We start from the raw sequence: 22,025 nt of genomic DNA, 5'->3' as shown, positions 1-22,025 counted from the left end.
TGGATGCCTTATTCTGCTTACCTCATTTATGTTTTTCTCCTAAATCGATACCATATTGATTATATTATAAATTAATCACTTACTGTGAAATTTGGTAAGTCAAGTTTGTCTTAATGGTCTTTCATTAATAGTATTTTTGGATATTCTAGTATGTTTACTATCCCTGTTTCTTTCTTCCTTCCTTCCTTCCTTTCTTTCTTTCTTTCTTTCTTTCTTTCTTTCTTTTTTCTTTTTATTTGACACAGAGAGAGAGAGAGAGAGCACAAGTATGAACAGCATCAGAGGGAGAGAGAGAAGCAGACCCCCCACTGAGCAGAGACCACCCACCCCCAATATGGGACTTGATCCCAGGACATTGTCATCTTGACCTGAGCTGAAGGCAGATGCTTAACCAACTGAACCATCCAGGCATCCTTATCCTATTTATTTCAAGATCATTTCATAGAATTTTGAAAAATCTTAATTATTTAAAGTCTGAAGGAAAAAAATGTGTAAAAAAATAATTAAAAGTAGAGTGCATGAGTAGATTAGTCAGTTGAGCATCTGCCTTTGGCTCTGGTTATGATCTGGGATTGTGTCGCACATCATGCTCCCTGCTCATTGGGGAGTCTGCTTCTCCCTCTACCCTTCCCCTCTGTTTGTGATCTATCTCCAAATAAATTTTAAAAATCTTTTAAAATAATTAAAAGTAATTTTATTTTCTATGACATTAAATTTACCCCTCTCAGAACATCTTATGCCATTCCACTTGTTTATTTGTGATTTTGAGACTTTTTAACTATTATACAACGGTGTTGTTCTTAAGGTTCAATCATTAAGGCAAATCATTTTCCTCAAAACAGTATCTAGTAGCCTGTTATATGATGCCTTTGATGGCTACTTGCTTTTGTCAATTTGACTGGGCTAAAGGATGTTCAGAGTCTTGGCAAAACACTGAACCACTCCTATTCACTATTGTGAATAATGAGGATCAATGGCAGGAAGATGTGTTATTATTGTTGTTGTGGTTTTTCTCTTACAAACCAAAATTTTTGAAAAAGTGCTAAATATAAATTCAAAAATATATGGTAGACATATTTCATTTCTGAAGTACTGTTAAATTGAGAATTCTGAGGTAATCCTAAACTATCCTTCAATCAATAAAGGGAAAAGGTATTTCCCTTGGGAGAATTTTTTATGAGGGGTTGCCTCAAACAGAATTTTCTCTCCTAGTGGCTTTGAAATTCTGAGGTTGACACTGGCAAACACAGACTTATTTTACTCAGTTCAAGTTGAAATGGTTGAAAAGAACTGGTTGATTCAAAATTTCACTATAGTAACTCATTGATCAAAAAGACAAAATGATCAATAATGCTTATTGCTAGCCATTTATTTTTAATAATTTGTAAACTTGTTCATATGGGGTGCTTTGTCACTTTTTTGCAACCTGAAGCATTTTCATTCTTTTGTCTAAATCTAGGGGAAATTTTTGTAATCTCTGAGATGGTTTTGAAGATTTACATATTCTTAGCATTTTAGTTCAATTTTCTGTGTCTAAATGCATCACTGAATGTGACTGAAATTTCACATGATTTCTTCTAAAACTTTAAGTCTTGAAATGAGAGATTATTTTACATTATAGCAATGTAATTACACAGAGTGATAGAAATTATACTTAAAATTCCACTGGAAATCCTGCTTTTATAGAATTAAAAATGCAAATAAAATGGTGAAAACATAATTAAAGAAGCAATACAAGCATTGATCAAATACAACCTATATTTTTAAAGTAAAAAACTTGAGAAAATGTAAAAAATCTTTCAAATTACATTTAAATTTCTTATATCTTTTATTGTCATGAAAATACATATATTTAGACAATTTCAAAACAATCATTGGTGGCTTTCTGCTTTCCAACAATTCTCTAAGAGAATTTCAAGTGTCTGAAAACAGGTAGAACAAAAATAATTAACTAAAAATTAGATAGAAAAATATCTAAGAAAGAGACAAAAAAAAAACACCCTGAAATGTTATAAAACCATCCTTAAGATGCACTCACATATATGAAAACAATGAGTGACTGAAAATACATTTGTAATTTCAACCAAATTGGTTTTGACCCTGAAGTGACTACACATAAAAATTTTAACTGTCTTTGTTATTTTCTGGCAGTATTTGGGTCCTCACCATATCCGTAAAAATGACTGAGTTCAAATGTTGATGGGATAAACATTCTGTCTTTTCATATGTGACCATAAAACAAAAGTGAAAACAAAACTTTATTAATGGCATCTGATTTATATAATACCTTAAATGACATTTTACTCAAAATAGATTAAATTTGAGACTTTGTAATTTTACCGTGCCTAAAATCCTGATAATATCTCATATATAAAACTTAAGCTTCACCTAATCTTTCATCCAACTCATTCAAACTTTTCCACTCAAGGTAGAAAACATATGGAAAGGCAAAACTCCCTTTTTATGGCCTCTATTGCAGCAAGGCAGTTGACATTGTGAAATAATCTGCAACCTAGAGACTATGGAAAGCTGAAGGGAAATTGAATGCACTGGACCAGTGAATCTTAGGCTTGTGTTCCCCTGGTATTAATAAAGTATGTCTGTTTCCCTCCTAAATTCCAGCATGTTCCCCTAGCCATCTATTATCATCCTCATCTCTTAGGTGTTTACAAGTCCTCCATCTATTGGAAAAAAATATCTTTTAAAAGACAACTTAGCACTGTGACTTTCTTGTGGGATCAAAGAGGAGATATCAACAGAGAAAAGTCTCTTTTATGAAATGAAAACTGAAATTATGAAAGTTGTAAAATATGACTGTATCACAGAGTAAATCTAAGGTTCATGTTGAAAATGCTTTCCTGGGAGGTTAACACTTTAGGCTTCTATCAGTGGGAAAAATAATTCTCTCAACAAAAAAAGAAGAAAATCATTTTAGACTTAAATTATTTATTTTTTTATATTTATATATGTATTTATTTATTTATTTTTACTTTGTGAGCCTGAGCTCCACTGCCATAACAACATATAAATACTTAGGTAAAATTGTTGTAGAGTTTATGTTAGCCTTTCCATTTATCATGGATCAAGACCCTTTGACAGTTTTCCAAAAATCTGTAATTCAGAACTAGTTCACCATACAAACTCTAATCTATTTCTGCTTAGAATATAACTTCCCCATTAATGTCTTAATTTTTTATAGAAAAGAACTAATCTTAAAATGGTTTAGAGAGTCAATGTGTATCAGCCCTTTTTCTGTAGTGGCATTTGTGAATATCTTCTCCCATTCCATGAGTTGTCTCTTTGTTTTCTTGACTGTTTCCTTTGCTGTGCAGAAGCTTTTGATTTTGATGAGGTCCCAAAAGTTCCTTTTCGCTTTTGTTTCCTTTGCCTTTGGAGTCGTGTCTTGAAAGAAGCTGCTGTGGCCAATGTCGAAGAGGTTACTGTTGATGTTCTCCTCAAAGATTTTGATGGTATTTCATCCATCAAAAAGGTAATTCATCCATTTGGAGTTTATCTTTATGTAGTGTAAGAGAATGGTCGAGGGTCATTCATCTATACAGAGCTGTCCAATTTTCTCAGCACCATTTACTGAAGAGACTGTCTTTTTTCCACTGGATATTTTTTCCTGTTTTGCCAAAAATTATTTGGCCATAGAGTTGAGGGTCCATATATGGACTCTCTACTCTGTTTTATTGGTCTATGTGTCTGTTTTTGTGCCAGTACCATGCTGTCTTGGTGATCACAGCTTTGTAATAAAGCTTGAAATCAGGCAACATGATGCCCCCAACTTTGTTTTTCTTTTTCAACATTTCCTTAGAGATTCAGGGTCTTTTCTGGTTCCATACAAATTTTAGGATTGTTTGTTGTAGCACTTTGAAAAATGTTGGTGAAATTTTGATAAGGATTGCATTGAAAGTATAGATTGCTCTGGGTAATATAGACATTTTAACAATGTTTATTTTACTGATTTATTAGCCATCAGAGAAATTCAAATCAAAACCACATTGAGATACCACCTTACACCTGTTAGGATCGCCAAAATTAACAGAACAGGAAACAAGAAGTGTTGGAGAGACTGTGGAGAAAGGTGAACCCTCTTACACTGTTCGTAGGAATGCAAGCTGTGGCAGCCACTTTGGAAAACAGTGTGGAGATTCCTTAAGAAATTAAAAATAGAGCTACCTTACGACCCTGCAATTGTACTACTGGGTATTTACCTCAAATATATAGATGTAGTGAAAAGAAGCGCCATAAGTAACCCAATATTCATAGCAGCAATGGCTACAATCACCAAACTGTGGCAAGAGCCAAGATGCCCTTCAACAGATGAATGGATAAAAAAGATATGGTCCATATCTACAAGGGAATATTACACAGCCATCGGAAAGGATGAATACCCAACTTTTGTATCAACATGCACGAGACTGGAGGAGATTATGTTGAGTGAAATAAGTCAAGCAGAGAAAGTTAACTATCATATGGTTTCACTTACTTGTAGAGCATAAGGAATAACATGGAGGACATTGGAAGAAGGAGAGGAGAAGTGAGTTGGGGGAAATCAGAGGGGGAGATGAACTATGAGAGTCTTTGGACTCTGAGAAACAAACTGAGGGTTTTGGAGGTGAGAGGGTGGGGGATGGATGAACCTGGTGGTCGGTATTAAGGAGGGCACATATTTCATGGAACACTGGGTGTGGTGCATAAACAATGGATCTTGGAGCTCAAAAAATAAAATTAAATTAAAAAAAAGAGTCAATGTGCCTGGTAAAATAACTAATTTACTCAAATTTCATTAATATGGATAATTATTGACAAAAATCAAGCCATTTTTACTTTCTAGGCCAGAGTTTCTCAACCTTGTTACTAACTATTGACATTTTGCACCAGGTAATTCTTTGCAGTGAGAAGGTATCCTATGCACTGTAAAATGTTGTACAGTGTTCCTGGCCTTTATCCGTTAGACATTGGTAACCTCACCTCTCTCAGTCATGGTAATTAAAAATCTCTCCAGACAATGCCAAATGTCTCCTGGGGGAAGGAGGCAAATCTCATCCCTGATTGAGAACCAATCTTTTTTTTTTTTTTTAATTGTATTTATTTATTTGACAGAGAGAGATCACAAGTAGACAGAGAGGCAGGCAGCGAGAGAGAGAGGGAAGCAGGCTCGCCGCCAAGCAGAGAGACCGATGCGGAACTCGATCCCAGGACCCTGAGATCACCACCCGAGCCGAAGGCAGCGGCCCAACCCACTGAGCCACCCAGGCGCCCCGAGAACCAATCTTTTAGGTTCATCTAAACTTGTAATCTAATATGAAATGAAATTAGAATAATATTTAAAGGACAAATAGTGTTTTAAAAAAAGCATGAAAATGTATGGCTTCTAAAAATACGCTTCTAAAATATACATTGTCAAATTTCAGTCTGTATTGTTTTGTTTAAGAAATATGCAATCATAGTAATGACAGCTCTACCAAACCCTTTCATTAGTAGAAATGTCACCCGACTAGTCATTGTAGAGCTACAGGAAAAATACGGGGGCATCATTAAACATGAAACTTCATTCTAAATAGTAAGGCAATTTCAAAGGAGTGTATTACCTTAGCAGAATGAAGGTGGGGTTCTTAGGGAGGTTTATCATGAGGATGTATTGGCTAGTTTCAGGAATAGTTTGTCATGACTGGTTCTCAAAAGAGAGAGAAATTGCTCTCTAGCATAGCAGCTCTAAGGTTTTATATAAAAAAAAAAAAAATGGTAGGGAAAAACAACTAGGGGAAGTCAATTTCTTTCTCTCCACAATCAACATTTTTCATCCTGTAGGGTATTTTCCGAATTCATCAGTCGGGCAATGGTGGTTGTTTTTGAACAGAAGAATTTGGGACTCTGGCTCTTCACTTTTAAGATTTGTAGGTCTTCCAATGTTGCTACCACAGCAAAATTGCTATCAAACCAGACAAAGTGAAACAGGCAAGGAAGACTTTATTTGAAACTATTGCAATAGGGAAGGGAGACTAAATTCAACTGCGCTAAAACAAAAGGTAGGTGGGTTTTTAAGGCCTGGGGTGAGCTCGTATAAAGTACTGTAGAACATTAAAGGGGAGGTTGACTAATGAAATGTGAACATATTTGGGTTATTTCTGAGTTGGCAAATGTTTCCTCTCTGTGATTAAGCTATTTGTATCTTCTAATCATCACCCATCAAAGTTACACTCCTGCGACAGAGATGGGCAGATAGGGATGCTATGCCCTTTAACGTTTACATTTCAAAGAGATGATTTTCAGATCCTTGAGAAATTCAGTCCTGAGTTATAACACTGGGGAGAAGATTTATATACATTTAAAAGGAAAAGAGAAAGAATGAGCAATCACATGTTTTCTCAAAGTAAAAGCTCTAAGAAAAGGGGTTCAGGGACCTATAGTCAGGAACAAATCTATCCAAAGTTTAGTTAAGCTGATGGAAATATTAAGACTGTCTTGGTCAATGCTCAAAATAGTGGAAAAGATTGGGAAACCTCGGTAGTGCATTCGGTTAAGCATCTGACTTGATTTTGGCTCAGGTCATGATCTCAGGGTCATGGGCTTGAGCCCTCCATCAGGCTCCGTGGTCAGTGTGTAGTCTGCTTGGGATTCTCTCTTCCCTCTCCCTCACTACTCCCACCCAAATAAACAAACCTTTAAAAAAAGATTTTTTTTTTTTTACGGGCGCCTGGGTGGTTCAGCAGTTTAAGCCTCTGCCTTCGGCTCAGGTCATGATCTCGGGGTCGTGGGATCGAGCCTAGCATCGGGCTCTCTGCTCAGTGGGGAGCCTGTTTCTCCCTCTCTCTCTGCCTGCCTCTCTGCCTACTTGTGACCACTCTATCTGTCAAATAAATAAATAAAATATTTTTTTTAAAAAAAGATTTTTTTTACAATATTTTTTTACGATTTTTTTTTTTTTTTACGATTCACACTCGTAAATGGAGTTCACTATTTTTTACTTTCTTAAAGGCCCAAACTAGAAGCATTCAATGCTTTATAGGAATGATAAAACCCAGCAAAGGAAACAAAAATTATTTTATATTTGACAAAAAACAAACAAACAAACAAAGAAAAACACCTTGTAAAAACACTTTACACACAATAGCATGGTGTTGGTCCATTGCAAAAACTTTGGAGGGGGGGGAGTTTACTTTCTAAACTTCAAGATATTCCTAAATGCCATAAAATAAGATGAATAATCAAAATGCCACAAGAACGTTTTTTCTCCTATTAGAAGTTGAAAGTCCTTTTTCCAGGGAGTGGAATTTTAGGCAGTAATTTAGTTTGCATAAAAGTAGACCGAAGAGCCTTCTCTTTGAATAAGTTCTCAGTGACCTTCCCTTATTCTTTCCTGCAAAACTTGGGAATATGTGATTGCCATCAGGAGAATTCCAATGAGAAAGAATTTGCTTCCCATTAGGAACTCTGGAAGACTAGAGCTTTGAAAAATACCGAGTGCCAACACAGTGGCTTCAGGAGAGGTAGAATGGCTTGGATAGATGGAGGGAAGGCCTAGGATAAGACTTTCTGCTTTTCATGATCTGGTTATGGTATGCAGAAAATTAAATTTTTTTTTTTTTTATGGCTCAGTGGAATAAAAAGGCTTAGAAAACCTGCAAAACTGACCTAAAATTCCTGAGTTTTGGACAAGAAGAACCCCAAACATGGAGATCTCAAAACCAGGGGCATTTGAGATAGTTACATACACCAGGAATGGAGATCCATACACACACAAAGGCTGGGTATGGATCTCCATTACCCGGTCTCCAGACTGGGTATGTCTGGTGGATGTCAACAAGGATTTGTAGAAGAGTTTAGGGTTAGAGGTATCTTCCAATGACAATTTGTAAGCTTCTCCTAAAGCTAGGGTCTATCTCAGAAGAAAGAAAAAACATGCAAAAGAAAAAAAAATTATATATGTAAATTAGTAATTTTAAGATTGTAAAATAAGCAGCATTCGCAATCAAAAGAAAAACAATTAATTAAAATGAAGGCTATTACTAAACTAGAAATATAATGAATCCTTCCTATTTTAAGAAAAGTTAAGTTATTATTGATATTCAGGGTATGTGTCTTTCTCTAATATGTTATTACTTAAAAGAGATTATTTTTAAAAACATGAAATAATTCAAAAATAATAAGGGAAAATAATTTTAAAATAATAAGGGAAAATTCAATTAAATAATAAAATTCTGAAATAACTTTTTTTTAAAGATTTTATTTATTTATTTGACATGCAGAGATCACAAGTAGACAGAGAAGCAGGCAGAGAGAGAGGAGGAGGCAGGCTCCCTGCTGAGCAGAGAGCTGATGCGGGGCTCAATCCCAGGATCCTGAGATCATTACTTGAGTCGAAGGCAGAGGCTTTACCCCATTGAACCCAGGCGCCCCTGAAATAACTACTTTTGAGTGCCTACTGCCTGCCAGGTTCAGGGCTAGGGGCAGAACTTATATTATTTTATAACTACCTGTTAGTGTTCTGCCCAAGTTTCCCTGATTTGTACACAGTGACAAGGAGTACCATTAATTTTTATTGTCAAAATAAAGTTTTATTTATTTTATTTATTTATAATTTACTGCATAAATCTATTGTAAATATAAATTTATTATAAATAAATTTATAAATTTATTATCAAAATAAATTTTGATTTATTACTAATTTTTATTGTCAAAATCATATGCTGCAGTGATTGCAAAATAAAATTACTGCTGAATACTAATACAGCATTGAGAATTGAATTCACAGGCACGTGACCAGTAGATGTCTAAGTGCAATGGACCATGCACTGAGTGGGGGCATGGTGGGGCATGTCTGGTTTAAAGTTCTGCTGTCACTGTCTTACAATTATTAAACCTTTTATCTAATAATTTCTGTTTTTTAAACTTAGTAAGAGAGTAGAACAGATGTGTGAGCAGAGGAGATACACTCACTGGGCATGCCCTCAGGAGGCTGCATGAGCTCAGAAAACTGGTGAGCCAGTAATCCATAGGAAAGGAGTTCAGTGAGACTCAGTTCCTAAGTACAAGGTAAGAGCATGAGGTCTATGTCTAAGTGTGGGTACCAACAGCGCCGGGAGGCCAGGGTTTTCTCCTGAAACAGATCTTGGTTTTACTTGAAGAAGGCAATAGTCTTCTAAGAAGTGCCAATAACCGAGGAACCCTGAGGTATTCTTTCTTACTCATAAATTTCTTTGCTCCTTTAACCAACCACTTAAATGATGTTGAAGAAGGAAAGGGAAATGAAGGACAACAGTAACTCTGTTTCCTTTCATTTCTTCCTCACCGTAAGGCAAAAGCAAAAGGTGTTGGGTGACTGTGCATGAATAAAGAACCAAAACAAAAACATTTCAGTTGGCATGTGTAGTGTTTCCTGTCCTGTTAAGAATGGGATGCACATACATCTACAAACTATGAGATACAAGCTGTGTGATTTGGGGGATTCTGTATATGAGTAAAATGCTCTTACATTACAGTTAAAACTGTCATTGCAGGGGTGCCTGGGTGGCTCAGTGGGTTAAGCCGCTGCCTTCGGCTCAGGTCATGATCTCGGGGTCCTGGGATCGAGTCCCGCATCGGGCTCTTTGCTCAGCAGGGAGCCTGCTTCCCTCTCTCTCTCTGCCTGCCTCTCTATCTACTTGTGATCTCTCTCTGTCAAATAAATAAATAAAATCTTTAAAAAAAATAATAAAATAAAATGTTTCTGAAACGTGACCAGTATAAAAATCCTTAAACGGTCCCTAAACACTAGCTATTACAGAAACTTGAGAAGCAGTTTCTCACGTAAATGGTGTGCATGCCATGAGAACAGAACAAGGTGCTAGTAGAGTCATCAAAATATAAGAAATGCACATTGTGGGTGCCTGTTCATTCTGCAGAAGGTGATAGCAATCCTTGTTCTTGGGTTCAGACTCTGAGCCTGAAGATTCTGACAAGCAAAATGCCTTCTTGAGCCCATTCAGATCCAAATTTTTTAAAGGGGTCGAATTCTAGTCAGTGTCTCAGCACTCCTACAACCTGTCATCAGAGGACGGCATAATCATAATCATAATAATAATCATAGGCTCCCTGTTACGAAAGCAGGTAAGTTTCACGAGGTTAGGAGAGAAGGGATAAAATGGCATTCATAAAAGGATGTTTATTAAGGAAAGGACCTGCAATGTTTCTGTGCTACATCTTTTCAAAAAGGCAAGAACACAGCATGTGCTAGGCAAGCTGCCCAGTACATTCTGCGCTGTGCATAAACGTCAGGCTTGGCTGTGCGGCAAAGTGCTATGACTTAGAGACACGGCGGATGAGCCCAGCTCTAGAGAGCTGGCTCAGGGTACTGATGTTGACACACATCGCAGGAGGAAGGCTGGATGCAGCAGCAGAGAGCCGTGTTTAATATAAAACATTGCATCCGATGCTGAGTTTATGGGCTGGCCGCAGAGTAAGTGGTTTTTGCTTCTCTATCTAGTCAGGTCTCGGTACTGGTGTATGAAAGCAAGATTTTCAGATGAACCAGTTCACATTGCTTCAGTGTGTGCTCCACTCTGTCTTCTTTAGACTATCTGATGACTTGTGTCATTGCAACTAATTTAGTTTCAATTGACTAATTAATATATTATCCAAGTATCCAGAATTATTCTTCTTCTTCTCTTTCTTCCTCTTCTTCTTCTTTTTCTTGATCTGTTTGTATTAGAGGGTTGATAAGGTACTAAATTTATATACCTATTTTTTTTTAATTTTTTAGTTTTGAAAATTACAGTCTGCACCATTTTTAAGTATGTAGTTTAGAAGTGTTAACTCTATTCACGTCGTTTTGCAGCATTGCAGAACTAGAAATGTTCATCTTGCAAAATTGAAACTCAATACCTGTTGAACAAATCCTCATTTCTGCCCCCACCTCACCCCTGGCCCCAGCCCCTGGCAACTACCATTCTACTTTCTGCTTCTATGAGTTTGACATGTACTGGAACCATACAATATTTTTCTTTTTGTGACTGGCTTATTTCAATTAGCATACTGTTGAGTTTTGTCCATATCGTAGCATATGGCAAGCTTTCTTTTGTTTTTTTTTTTTATAAGGATGTGTCATTTTCTATTGTATGTATGGACTGCATTCTCTTTTTTCACTCATCCATGGACATTTGGGTTCCTTCTACATTTTGGCTATTGTGAGTACAGTTGCAATAAGCATGGCTGTGCAAATCACTGTTCAAGGTACTGTTTTCGGTTATTCCAGGTATTTCCTCAGAAGTAGGATTGCTAGATGATATAGTGATTGTACTTTTTAAAAATTATTTTGTTTATTTATTTGACACATAGAGAGAGATCACAAGTAGGCAGAGAGGCAGGCGAGGGTGTGGGGGGGGGAGGGACGGCAAGCAGGCTCCCTGACAAGCAGAGAGCCCGATGCACCCAGGGCTCGATCCCAGGACTCTGAGATCATGACCTGAGCCGAAGGCAGAGGCTTAACCCACTGAGCCACCAGGCACCCCAGTGATTGTATTTTTAATATTTTGAGGAACTTCCCTATTGTTTTCCTTAGCAGCTGCCCCATTTTAGCGTCCCACCTGAAGTGCACAAGTATTCCAGTTTCTCCACATCCTCACCAATACTTGCTATTTTCTGCTTTTTTTCTGTTTGGTTGGTTTTGGTTTTTCTTTTTTACACAGACTTCCTAATGATTCTGAGGTGATATCACATTGTGGTTTTTATTTGTATTTTTCTAAGATTACTTCATTGAGCATCTTTTCATATGCTTGATGGTCATTTGTATGTCTACTTTGAAGAAATATCTATTCAAGTCTTGCTTATTTTTAAATTGGATTATGTGTTCTTGTTGTTGTGGTCGAGTTGTAGGAGTTATTTACACAGTCCATATATTCACTCATAGTCAGTACATGATTCGCAAGTATTTGCTCCCATTCTGTAGATTGCCTTGTCACTTTATTATTTTTGTACAAAGGAGATTTTGAGTTTGGTGTTCCATTTGTCTATTTTTGCTTTTGTTGCCTATATTTTAATGTCATAAACCAGAAAGCATTGCCAAATCCAACATCAGGAAGTCTTTTCCCTATGTTTTCTTCTAGGAGTTTTATAGTTTTCAGTCTTATGTTTAGTTCAAAGACCTATTTTAAGATAATTTTTGTGCATAGTGTAAGGTAGGGGTCCAAATTAGTAATATTTCAGGTGGATATCGATTTTTCCCACCACCATTTGTTGAAGAAACTGTCCCTTCCTCATTGACTGGTCTCACATCTTTGTCAAAGACCACTTGACTTTACATGAAAGGGTTTATTTCTAGGCTCTCTCCTCTGTTCTACTGGTCTATGTGTCTGTCTTTACCCTAGTACTAAATGCATTGATTATCATATTTTTGGAATATGTATTGAAATCAGGGAGTGTGAAGCCTCCAACTCCAATCAGATTTTGATGGGGACTGCACTGGATCTGTAAGTTGCTTTGGGTAGTACAGACATTTTAACAATACTGTATCTTCTCATCCATGAGGATATCCAACAGATCCACAATTCTTATCATTTTCTGAAACTGTTGTAAATTGGGTTACAAAAGTGACTCTTCAAATATTCCTAGAACCATTCTCTAATTTTACATAATTTGTGAGTGCTTAAATAGAACCAAAATTATATTTGGCTAAGTAAAGGAATCTTTGGAAATCAGTCCAGTTCTCTATAAAATATGAGTCCATTTTACTTAATTTCAGTTTTAAAAGGCTTTTCTCCATAACAATTAAATCAGTATGAAAAGATCCCTATAACACATATATAACACATGCATAATACATAATCCCACAACTTTCTGTCTCCATCTTTCTCTGTCTCTCTCTATATATAGATATAGATATATATATACACACACACACACATATATACACACATATATATAAATATATAATATATAAATTTATAAATATATGTATTAGATATATATTGAAATATATATAATATATTTCATATATATTTCTTTTTTTAATATTTATTTATTTGAGAGAGATAAAAAGAGCATGAATTGAGGGAGGGGCAGAGGGAGAGAATCTTTGAGCAGACTCCCCACTGAGTGGGGAGCCTGATGACGGGTTCAATCCCACAACCCTGAAATCATGACCTGAGCTGAAACCGAGAGTCAGACACTTAATCTACTGAGCCATTCGGGCACTCCCCATATTTATTTCTATATATGTATATACATTATATAATATATTTAATATATATGAAACATGTGACATTTATTTATTTAGAGAGCATGAGAGTGGGGTAAGGTTGGGGCAGAGGGAGAGGGAGAAAGAGAATCTTAAGCAGGTTCCACATCCAGCACAGAAGTCAGTACAGAGCTGGATCTCACAACCCTGAGATCATGACCTGAGCTGAAATCAAGCGTTAGACACTTAACTGACTGAGCCACCCAGGTGCCCTGAAAAAGTGTGACTTAAACAAACAAACAAACAAGCAAACAAAAAACCATAATTGAGCTCTAAAGTGAGATAAGGAAATTTACAACCTCCACAATAAAAATAGATATTCAGAAAAAACAAGTTGTCAGTGGGAGCTAAAATAGAAAAAAAAATTATGACTTTAAAAAATAAATATTGGCCTTAAAGACCAATTTTAATGACCATGCAAAATTAAATAATTACTAAGTGTCAGCACTGTGAAATGACAGAGGGATAGAAGTCTGACAGGGGTGTGGATGGACAAAGAACCATCAAGGAGCCATCTGCACTTTAAACTTGCCCCACGAGTTGTATGGGGTCTTAAATATTGCTACTTTATTTGTTTCTTAGGGTTATGGTTATACAATACAATATATGGTAATACAATACTACAAACTTAGTGGCTTACAACAACCAAAATTTACAACAACCAAGTTATATATATAACATATATATTATATATATACACATACATATGTATATATAATACATACAACAACCAAAATTTATTCTCACACCGTTCTAAAAACCAGAAATCCCAAACAAGATGTTGGCTCCTGCTGCAGGTTCTGAGGGGGAATCTAGTCTACACCTTTCTTGCAGCTGCTGGTGGATGCTTGACAATTCTTGGCTAATAGACACACCACTCCAATCAGTCTCCATCCTTACAGTAAATTCTCTGTGTCTGAAATCTGTCTCTCACAGCACATGGGTCATTGGATTTATGGCGCATCCTAAATTCAAGATGATCTCCTCTGAGATTCTTAATTACACCTGCAAAGACACTATTTCCAAATAAGGACATATTCACAGGTACCAGAGATCAGGACTTGGAAGTATCTTTTTGAGGTCACTAAATAAACTTTTACCAATATCATGGCAGAACACAAATCCAAGAGGTTAACACAGTATGAGTCCAGAATAAGTGAAACCTCAGATGCTGGCCATAGGAAGCTCAGCATCTTGTCTGAACAATTCAGGATGGTGGGAACTCCAGTGAATAATAACCCTCATAGAATATCAATTTAGAGTTATTAACCATGTGAGAGGAAAAAAAAAAAAGACAATCTGCACACCTAAATAAAGATTGTGTTTAAGATATTCAGGAAAAAGAAAAACACATTCTACTGCCAAAGTGTATCCTCTTCCAAATGTCCATGGAGGTGAATCAGGAGCACAGGATACATCCATTTCTTGCTTTTTCTTTTCTTTCATCTTCTGTCACTCTCAATCCTTGCTCCCCTTTCCCTCATCCTCTTCCTCCTTCTCTTAAAATCCTTCTTTTTCAGCCTTTCCTCTTTTTCCTTATTCTCTTCTTTCTTAATTTCCATGATTGCAAAAAAATAGTCTAAGATTAGGACTGTATGATTAATGACTTACTGTCTATTTTCTATGAAAGAACCACATATGATTCTGATAAATGTTTTGTTCCTTTTCCTCTTTTAGAAATAAAATGTTTCAAGATTAGATCCTCCAGGACAAAATAGTGCAATACAACATTTCACTGCCATCAAAAGAAAGAAGTTATAACATTTTTAAAAAAGGATTTAACCTCATATCAATATACTAAGCTTCTTCATGATTTTCACTGTTCTGTTTTGATCAATTTCTTTCCTATGTAGGTATCTTCAGAGCAGTACCATTGTATTTGACCTTAGGCATTTCATGAAACTGGTCTTTTGTATCTGATGTATTCTTATTCTAGCTTTAAGCAAGGACTTTTTTTCCTAAACTGTAAGAGTAGTATATCTTTACTCATTGTTTACTTTGTGGCTATTTATAGCTTAATAGTCCAGTGAGTCCAGTGTTTTATTCCACAGCCTCTGAGTTTTCATAAATTGAACATACCATTATTTTAAAGAATGGACGCATACACAAATTGTCTCATCTTACTCCACAAGTTATAGCAAATTCGTTGTAAAGGAATGAAGAGCAAAATAAAATTGTGACTTTGACTTCCAGTAAATATTATTAAAAACTCTAATCATCAGAATTCTCTCAGAAAATTGAAGACAACACTTCCCAAGTACGCATGCTGCATATAACATTTTGATTATCATGTTAACCAACACTGATTCTGATTAAGAAATGCTCTGATTAAGAAAGTTGTTTGCATAAACTTTCAGACAATGGTCTTAAGCTCATAGAACTTACTAATGTAATCACATATTCCCCATCAAGGTAGAGCTCGCTTGATAGAGGTGATCTGGCCTACTAAATGGGTGTTACACAAGGTGACACACTGAAAGGTTGAGATTCAGATGAACAGGATACACTGTGTTTATAAAAAACACTTACTGTTTTGGAAAACGAATTTTATTTGCACTATCTGGCAGCATATTAAAATTTAAAGCTTTTTTTTCCCTCCAGAATCTCAACCTCTGTTAGCATCTTGACATTATTAATTTATTACAGAAGAGATGAAAATAAAAACAGATTGATACTGTTTTATATAGTATATTGATCCTTTTAAATTTCAGTCTATAGTTTGAAAGTGCTTCTACCTACTTTAGCCAAGAAAAAAGTCAGCATACATTAAGTGACTTTCAAAGAAACAAAGTAATATTCAGAGTAGTTCTGTGACATACCTAAATCATACGGGGTATGTTCAGAGGTTTTAGTTTAATTGCTTGAATAAAAATATATAGGTCTGCAATGAAATAATTGCCCCATTTCTCAAACTTTGATATTCTATCAGGTATATTCATATGTGTAATGACAAAAGGTGATTAAAAGTCTAGAATTTATTCTTCAAGAGTCAATTGGAAGGAAGATATTTTTTCAAAATAAATATTTTTATTCATTATTCAGATAGAATAACAGTTTTGACCATGGCCTTAAGTATATTGTTTTTCTCTATATAATCATTAGTGGGATAAAGAAAAGATTTTCTCTGTAGAAGAATATTGAAAATTAGGCTATATTACGTCAGCACAATGCTTTTCTTTAAAATATGTGGTCTTGGTTATCCTGGAAATATTTACTCAGAATGAATGTGCCAACTAGATGAACTACTGACCTGTTCTACTGTGAAAATTCCTCGACACCTCTGTTTTATTATTAATTTTATTATTTTCATTCCATTTATTTTCTATTATATTTCATTCCTCTAAGTGAGCACTCAGTTTTCACAACCTCTGCTAACAAAATAAAGGTGAGTAGGTTGAAATACAAGCAGAGATTTGTGCTACACAAAGTTGGTTTCTATAATAATGATGTTTTCTCCCCCATCAGAATTAACTATTGCCCATTTATATAGAACCTGATACTTTCACTGTGTAGAAAAATGCCCATGGGCAAAAAGTCAACAAAATTTGGTAATTCAGTGAGTTTCTTAAATTTAAGAAACTCTAGTTAATTCATCTTTGTAGGACACCAGAGCAGTTTTACATTGCCTGGCACATGATAGATGACCCACAGATGTTTCCAAGTTTATGAGAGCTATATTTTGAAAAAATATAGTTCCCCTTTCCATACTTGTAAGCACAAAAATAAAATTAATAATTGATTAATATGATTAATTTTTTACTGGAGTCAAACAACAGCTCCCTGCATTCAATGAAATAATAATTCACCGAAGAAAACAAATCTTAAAATTCATGCAACACATCACTTCGCTATCTTTGTCCTGACGTTGAAGTAAAATTGTTTTTATTAGTGATTCTAATTAACTTCTAAAAACTGCACATGACCATCATCCTACTCTAATCTCCGCAGATAATGAAAATACACCAAAAGGTAAAGAGATACGAGACTCGAGCTGCATTTATTCCGCCAAATAAGTGATTATATATTTAAAATCAGCTAAGAAAATAAAATAAAAGATGCATCCTAAAACATGGGAGTTCTCTTGTGAAGTTGAATTTTAGTGATATAAAAGCTAATGAGATTTGCAATGACTCCCCTGTCATTTTAGCCATGCTTCAGTGACATGGAAATATTAAAGTGGAAAAACATTAGGGTATAATTAGGAAACATTTTCATTTTAAGAGGGCCACTAAAAGTAAAGAGGAATATTATTAGTAGTGTAATGATATACAGAATACATTTCATTTATGTGACACAATTTGATTGTACCTATTACTTTGGCATATATTACTTTGGATAGTGGAGGCATTTATAATTATCGGTGAAAATTTACAAAGTAAAAACAAAATTAGTTGTTAGATTGAGAATAATAAACTTTGAGAATAAAGAGTTTTCTATTAAATACAAATTCACTATGGAGTTCTCTAGGTTTGGTTTTGTTTTGTTTTTAAGGATTGTATTTATTTGACAGAGAGAGAGACAGCGAGAGAGGGAATACAAGCAGGGGGAGTGCGAGAGGGAGAAGCAGGCTTTCTGCCTGAGCAGGGAGCCTGATGTGGAACTCAGTCCCAGCACCCAAGGATCATGAACTGAATAAACGTTTAACAACTTGGTCACCCAGGTGCCCATCTAGGTTGGTTTTATCTTAGTTTTAAAGTAAACACAATGATCTTAATATATTATTAGTACACTTAGTGAAGAAAATAGAGAAATCTTAGTAAATTTTATAAAAGAGTAAAACTAACTCTACATGTTTTATTTTTTCTTAACATGTCAAAAGTTGGAGGTAGAATATTGTGTTTGTAGCACTTTAGTAGATACTCTTAGTATTTAGAGATTGAATATATTTTAATCCAGAAAACTCCAGCAATTAAATGTGTGCTTCCTAAACTCTGACAATACAGAACAATTGATTAAATAAATTTATTTAGTCAAGAACCCTTCAGTCAAATGTATTTTTATATCATGTAGACAAATCAAATTATAAATTCATGCTTGAATTTTATAAAACAAAGCATTTTTATGAATTTTCTAAAAGTAACTGAAACTTTTAAATTGCTGGTGTGCAATTAAGTTTAGGTTCATTGTTGATGTTCTGCGTAGCTGCCATTTGCTGAGTCAGGAATTCCTAAATTTAAAACTAAAAAGAGGGACTGGTGTAGGGGTTTAGCATATGCCCTAGGACTCTCTTTTGTACATTTTCTTAATTTTCAAAAAGAAAAAGGAATTCAATAAGAAACTTTCGAATGCATGGTATTTTATATAAGAAGAGCTAAAATAAAAAAGAAATATGATTATAAATGGATATTTCACAACTGAGCAATCAATTCATTTAAACCTAATTTATCTATACTTATATTAAACCAAAAATAGATATACATCAGGTCATACAAGAAAGTTTCTGTGTTCTCTTTCTTTCTTTTTTTTTTTTTTTAAGATTTTATTTATTTATTTGACACAGAGAGAGAGAGAGAGATCACAAGTAGGCAGAGAGGCAGGCGGAGAGAGAGGGGTAAGCAGGATCCTAGCTGAGCAGAGAACCCAATGCAGGGCTCGATCTCAGGACCCTGAGATCATGACCTGGGTGGAAGGCAGAGGCTTAACCCACTGAGCCACCCAGGTGCACTTATGTTCTCTTTCTTATAGGCCCTAAAAAGACAATATATTCTGAGGGCTCAGTCTCCAGAGAACACCTGCATCCTATTTGTTTCCTTAAAATTACCATAGTCATCTGTTTCTTCCCTTTCCTCCTATGTACCTAAAACTAATGTCCCCGCTCCCAAAGCACATATTCTCCTCTCAGTCCACTCACTATTTCCAAACACCAGAGTTGGCCAAAGATTTTAGGTAACATAGGAGAACTGTAGGAGTGAAAACCAGATCCATCCTCATTTCTTATGTACAGTGCACACTTATTATCTCCAAGACAACTGTTGCTTCCTATAGGGAATGTTTTGTACTATATAGCCCCTCCATCTAAAATTATTTTCCTATTGTTGCCTAGAGAAATTACCTATTCTTTAAAACTCACCTCCAGTGTCTCCTTTCCCAGGAAGTGTCTCTTCACTTCTCTATGCACACTAAGTGGCCCCTCTCTTAAATTCCACTCTGGGAAGTCCCAGCAGGCCTCTGGGAAAGGATTACCACCCGGAATGTGGGAAGCCAACAGCAGGGACTTTGTCATCCTTGTGTCCACAGCACTAGAATGTTACCTTACTCTCTCTAAATGCTTAATAAAATTATGAACAAATAAACATGCTATAATAGTGCTAAATATTTAAATAAACAGGGGTGGCTCAGTGGGTAAAAGCCTCTGCCTTCGGCTCAGGTCATGATCTCAGGGTCCTGGGATCAAGCCCCGCATCGGGTTCTCTGCTCAGCAGGGAACCTGCTTCCTCCTCTCTCCCTGCCTGCCTCTCTGCCTACCTGTGATCTCTGTCTGTCAAATAAATAAATAAAATCTTAAAAAAAAATTTAAATAAATACCCTCAAAATAAGTATTTTATTGTTCTAGTGATAACAAAGAAGGAAAAATTATGGGTGTTATAAAAGTTTGATATGTTGTTATACACAGCTTGAGTAACATGGATAAATGTAAGAAAAATATTATTGATAGGTAAATAACATACTATCCTGGGATACTTATTAATGGGGATAAATTTTAATAGTATTTTGATTATAATTGGTAGCTGTCCTCATATAGTGAATTCTGTTTTGAAAAAAACCTCTCCTACCACCCAACTACTCAGGATCTGAATTTCTTTCTTTCTTTTTTTTTTTTTTTAATATTTTATTTATTTGACAGAGAGAAATCACAAGTAGGCAGAGAGGCAGGCAGGGAGAGAGTAGGAAGCAGGCTCCCTGCGGAGCAGAGAGCCCGATGTGGGCTTGATCCCAGGACCCTGGGATCATGACCTGAGCCGAAGGCAGAGGCTTAATGCACTGAGCCACCCAGGCACCCCAGGATCTGAATTTCTATATGGAACTGTGAATTATACTGGTATCAAAAATTCACCGGTATCTGGAAATCAAAGCAATCCTAGGTAATATCTCTTGTGGAAACGATCATTGGGCATATTTTTGTCAGCAGTGTCAAAGAATAACTCAAAGATGTTATGTTAGAGCACAGCTGAGTATTCTCACATACCGAAGACATCAATCATATACAGTTTATAAACATAGGGAAATGTAATATTTATAAGGGCAAAATTGAGTCCGTGGAAAAGGGAGTCTTACATTTGGTTTCTGGGTGAACTTTTGGCAGAAAGCTGTCAAGAAAGACAATTTGCTCTTCAGCTGACCAACAGATTAACAGGGAAAGTGGCTTTAATTCTTTGTGGTTTTCATAACGTAATGCAAATTTTCAAATTGGAGAAATTTGAATTTCAAATTGGAGAAATTCAATATTTCTAGCTCTCTGTGAGGACAACTAGGCTAGTGTCTTCATGTTAGTACCCTCACCCTAGTTTGCCCTTGCCTGTCCTTCCCTCGTCCTGCATTCTCAGTCAGGATGTTCCTCTCACACCACTTAGAAGCACAGGTGCAAATATTCTGATGACAGCACTTACTGATATTTACCTATCGTTTCCCTCTTAATGAAAATCCCATCATAATTTCCTCTACTTCATCCCAGGGGCCCCTGGGTAGCTTAGTCGGTTAAATGGTCTGACTCTTGATTTTAGCTCAGGTCATGATCTCAAGGTTGTGAAATCAAGCCCCACATGGTGCTAAGCACTCAGCGGGGAGTCTACTTGGGATTCCTCCTTTCCCTCTTTCTTTTCCCCTCCCCCCAATAAATAAACAAATCTTAAAATACAAACAAACAGAGCCCTGTAATCCCAATATTCATCACTAATATGTCTATAAAATGTATGACAGCAATTTCCAGCGGATCTTTCTGTCTCATTAGCTTCTAATTTGAATACAAAATTAGCCCCACCTAGTGTTCTTAAAATATCCTTTTTATTACTTAATTCCCCTGCATACATTTTTAGTGTTTCACATTTTGGTAATTTAAATTCCCAATAATTCTAACTTTTATTTAAGTCCCAAATGTGATTAATCTAAATTTCAGCTAATCTTTGTTGCTTTTCTGTAATTTCCCCACACTCCACTGCATTTCTCAGTAGCTTTTAACCATGATGTGTGCATTATTCTCTGAGCCTTAGCTTATGCTGTTCACCAGACAAGTGAAGTCTCTTGATCACTCAGACAGACTAGTTAAATCACATTCCTTTGGCTTTTTACAGAACTCATTTTATATACAACTAATTTGACATTTACAATTTACTTCCTAGTACAACTGATTTTCTCTTTAAGTATGTAAGATTTATCTTAAATTGGATTTTAAATAGATCAAAGAGAGAAAGTCTTAGAAGTTTAACCCACATTAAATATATCATAGGTTTTGTACAAATCATTCCCAGCGATATATTTTTGCATGAAAACCTTCTTACAGTCCCCTTTATTTCATATCTCTAAACTTTTTTCCTTTTATCAAAGCTTATGTCCCTAGAAACCACAGAGTTCTGAAAAATGTTCCCCATGAGAAGTGCTAATATTAGGGATTAAACTGAACTTCAAGTTTCAAGTTTCTAAGAAATACTAAAGGCAACATTTGGACATGAGAGCCCAGAATAATAGTTTACACTTATGGTAATCAAAGCACATGTTTCTCTTGTATATAATAATTATCTTGTGCTTCTTGTTGCATATAGATTATAAAAATTACATCAATTCTCCACTCTTCCGGCTTTTATGCCGTTTA

The sequence above is a fragment of the Meles meles genome, chromosome 2, assembly GCF_922984935.1.
Source record: "Meles meles chromosome 2, mMelMel3.1 paternal haplotype, whole genome shotgun sequence".
Lineage (NCBI taxonomy): Eukaryota > Metazoa > Chordata > Mammalia > Carnivora > Mustelidae > Meles > Meles meles.
Note: the sequence above shows the minus strand (reverse complement) of the source record.